Below are 4,659 nucleotides of genomic sequence, written 5' to 3'. Positions count from 1 at the left end.
CATGCCTCTATGAGTTGAATTTGCATCCTTATTATGTGTCTCGGGTTAATAAAAGGGTGTTGGTGTCACGATGCTGCTTTCTTGAGCTCTGCACTGTAGTTTAGTAATCATAATAGCCACCAGATTGTGTTATATTGTCATAGCTCTGACTGTATTTTATCTGTGTGTGGTTGTGTGTTTTCAATCAGGCTAACAAGTCGCAATCATTCAGGTGCAGAGGGGGGCTGATTAAGAGTCTGCCAGCTGCTGGAGGGGAGACGAGGACGGGAGAGGAGCAGGAACTGGAAGAGGAATAGGTACAAGAAAATAATGAAGGGGGATAGGAGGAAGTTAAGCCAGGGAAAAGAGGCACAACAAAATGTTGAAGTAACCAGGAGCAAGAGCAGAAGGTGGTGGAGAGGAGAGAAGGGGTGAAGAGGCCAGCACTGAGGAATGAAGGAATAGATGGAAGTCACTGGGGAGGAGGAAAGAGGAAAGGAGCATCAGGAGTTTTTGGAGGGGAGAGATGGAGGGTTTAGTTTAAGAGGAGGAGATAGAAGGAGGTGGCAGAAGGGAAGGAAAAGGAAAGAAGTGGATGGGGAGGCGAAAAAGCAGACATTAAAAGTAGGAGTAGGAATCAGAGGAGAGGAGAGGAGGAGGCGGCTGGGCTAGGGGCCTGGGGAGGAGAAGCGAGGGCCACGGATCAGGAACCAGGCTCCCGGGGGACGGAGCAGGTGCAGGCTGCGAGCGAGGCCTTTGGGCCTGAAGGGGCTGCCAGAGCTTAAAACAATCTGCACTGCTCCTTTTTTAATTTGGCTCTCTGAACAGCCCACCCTCCACACTGACTGTCTCTCCCTCTCTCTATGCTTAACAGATCAGCGATCCACAAAGAGGGGTAAACACACACAGAGCAAAATTAAAATCTGAACTCCCCTGGCACGGCAAAACAAATTAGAGCAAACAAATTACAGAGAGTCAACACACAAACAGTGGAGCATCTGTGGCTCTCTGGACTACTGGAGCCGGTGGCTACCTCCCACACCACCATCACCGCCACCTATAGTACATGTTCACAATAAACTCTGTGTCAATCCTACACACTCTTAGCATATTCTCTTCAAATCACTGTGACTGTCTGTGCTAAAACAGTCCTCTGGATGGTGTTGTTTTGGGCATAGTTTCAAGAAACATCTTTTTTTTTTTTTTGCACGTTTAAAATCAGCTTCAGAAGGTTTATTAATAGGCTTGATGGTTGGTGGATGTATGCTTATAAGCATCTGTGTGTCATACAAAAATACTTGTACAGTAGTGCAGTCTTGAATATCAATTAGGCCTAAGTGGGTTCTATTCTGTTCTGATTTTTTATTGTAACATATCTGCTTTCTCTGTTGTCTTGTAGTGGTGTCATTCATCTGTTCTAAAGCTATTGTTCAGTGGGACTTTGAGATAATTGCTAAAATGCAAACATTTTGACAGTGAAAATGCTAACATGCAGATGTATAGCATGAGCTCATACAGGGGAAAAAAATAGGCATGTCTAATGCTCTGATGAGCTACGTGGCCGAACGTGTGGACAATGAATTGGGTGTTTGCAGTAGAGAGAAGTGTGCAGATGTTTTGGTCTTCATCCTTTACTGTTTTTTGCTTCTAACACCTTCTTGTTTTGCAGTAGTTTGCTGTAGTTCTGTTAAAGTAGAGCTCGTACAGGGAAAATCAGTACCAATTTGTTCACAAAGTTAAGTCGCAGTTGACAAGTAGCCTAACATGCAGCTTGTATTCTATATGTCCCTAGCCATTCTTGGGCCATATTCAAAAGGCATTGTGGGAAATGTTGGGACTTGTTAAAGGATGATTCTAGTTTGTTACAACTTGGATCTTATTTTTGTAGGTATGCATTTTCATTCTTTATGTTAACATTGTACTCATCAAAAATAAATTGCTAAGATCTGGGATCACAGTGACATACAGAAACACAAGCATAGGTCGATCAGACAGGTTGCCTTCAACTAATTAACTACTTTATAGTGGAGTGAGTGAGACCGAAAGTCAGTGCATTAAAAATGTCTCTAATATCTTAACCCTCACTGCACAACAACAACAACAACAGCAAGCACAGTAGGTCGAAGTTGACCAGAAAGTCAGTCTGTAAACAGTGATGGTTGTCTACAGGCTGTTTGGGTGATACTTACAGCTTTCATTTTTTCTAGCAAAATAAGTTTGGCTAACCTGGGGGTTTGACTGACTACTCATGTTCTTACCCTGTCAAACTTCTTTGTGGCAATGATGCTGCATTCCCAGATCTCAGTAATTAATTTGATGAACACAATGCTATCATAGCCGATATAAATGATGGCCAAACCTATAAAAAAATAAGGTCCAACTTGCAATGAAATGAAATTATCCGTTAAATGTTAGTGGAGCAACTAAAAATGTAAATTACAACATAACACATGTATTGCACTGTACAACACAACTACATAGTCCAATCCCCATCATGTAACATTTTGCAATTAAGAAAAAATTGAGGAAAAATGATATGATTAGTATCTTAGAATCAGTATACATTCAATAAGTTTTGTGTTTTACATGTATTTGATCTGTTACTGTGTGTGTGTGTGTGTGTGTGTGTGTGTGTGTGTGTTCTTGAGTGAGCTCAGTTGGTCTTGGCTGGCCCTCTCCCTTGGCCCCGTGGCCCCTCTGGCCCTCTGGCAGTGGCTGTGGCCTGTCCATCTGCCTCCTACTGTCTGGGTCTGGTGGGACAGGGGCCATGGAAGACCCCCCGCACCCTTCTCAAACCTCCCCCTCACCGAACACCCTCACCAGCCCCCAGGCCAGCTGCTCAGGCCCCAGAATGTGCACAGTGCTGCCAGGTGGGCCCCAGGACACGCAGTTGGACCCCTTCACATACACACATGTACACAGAGGAGGACACAAACACACACACACACACACACACACACACACACACACACACACACACACACACACACACACACACACACAATCACAATACCAACACATATGCTTGGTAAGCCTCTTTACAAATGGAAGCCATACAACACACATGGTTACACAGGTCCACATGAAAAAACTTCCTCTCACACACACGCACACACACACACACACGCACGCACACACACACTGTGCATGTGTGCCAACCCTTTAATATACAGCCTTTGCAGGCTCAGGTGTTTCCCAGAGCATCCTATAATGGTCTGAGTTCACAGGGGTGGTACACCAACAGGTGGTGCTGTTTTCTTTACTAATTACAGCTTTATTTATTCATTGGCATGTTGAAGCTTCCAGATGACGTTGGCTGGCCTGCTCATTCACAGGATAAAAGTCAGTGTGTGTGCGTGTGTGTGTGTGTGTGTGTGTGTGTGTGTTTTCCAGTAGGCTTTATTCTCCATCACCTGCCTTTTAGTACTCATAATTTACCTTGCAGTATTTTAGGTGTGTAGTATTTTGCTTTACTAAAATGAAATGAATTATGTTAGATAACATATTGTGGCATATAACTGTCTGACAACCCCGTGTTGTGTACAATAATACTATATCTTATTGTTCTGAGGTCAAATACAGAGTTCCACAGGGATCAGTACATCTTCACAAAATTGCAATATACATTTAATTGTCGACGATACACAAATCTATATTCTTGTATTATCAAAATATCACAAAAAAAGATTTTACCCTTGGTTGGGGTGAAAAAAAAAAATTGTGAATAAATCATGCATGAGCACAAAGAATGTGACTTAAAGTGGACATATTATGCTTTTGTGTAGTTTCTGTCATATCTACAATGTTATAATGTCGGATTTTAACGTTAAACGTTATACCTCAAATAATGAGGTAAATGTATTTTAGAGAAATCCCCGTGAGCTAAAACGTTCAGATTTCCAACTGTTCTGAACACTCCAGTTCCAATAGTTTTTTCTACTCTTGGCTAAGTGTTACGCAACTCTAAGCCGGCCTTCTTTAATTGGTCATCTGCTCCAGGCAGGCAGGAACTACTAAAGTGATTTTTAAGCTACTGTGGTGTTAACATTGTCACATGTAGCTACATGCTAACGGCAGTAAAATGTCATCTTGGCTGCCAGTGTTGTTAAATTGTCTTCAATTCTGGGGCCCATTACTCCTGAAACATTACCGGTTATGTAGTATTTTGGTTAAAAAGCCTTTATCTGTGATTTCTGACTGTAGAAAGTGCTGCTATATTCTAGTGTCCACTGCTAACTATAGTAGCTACATGCTAACGGCCGTAATATGTAATCTTCGCTGCCAATTTGTTAAATTCTCCCCAATTTTGGGTCGCTTTACTGCTGAAACATATCTGATTCAGCAGTGTTTGGTTCAGAAACCTTTATCTGCTTCATTCCATTACAATCTAACGTTAGCCTAGTGCGAAATATTAAGTAGCTGCATGCTAATGCGACATAGCTGTAATTTTGGCGGTAATTTCTTCCCGATTTCGGGTCACATTACTGCTGGGACATGTCCGGTTGTGTAGTATTTGGTATAAAAGCCTTTATTGGGGATTTTCACCGTACAAAGTCCTGCTACATACTGTACTCCATTGCAGTAGCTCCAACTGACACTAGTCAGGGTTCATACTTTTGAAAAAACCTGGAAAAGTTATGGAATTTGAAAAATGCAAATTCCAGGCCTGGAAAGGTTTTG

This window comes from Sander lucioperca, chromosome 10 (genome assembly GCF_008315115.2).
Source record: "Sander lucioperca isolate FBNREF2018 chromosome 10, SLUC_FBN_1.2, whole genome shotgun sequence".
NCBI classification, from domain to species: domain Eukaryota; kingdom Metazoa; phylum Chordata; class Actinopteri; order Perciformes; family Percidae; genus Sander; species Sander lucioperca.
Note: the sequence above shows the minus strand (reverse complement) of the source record.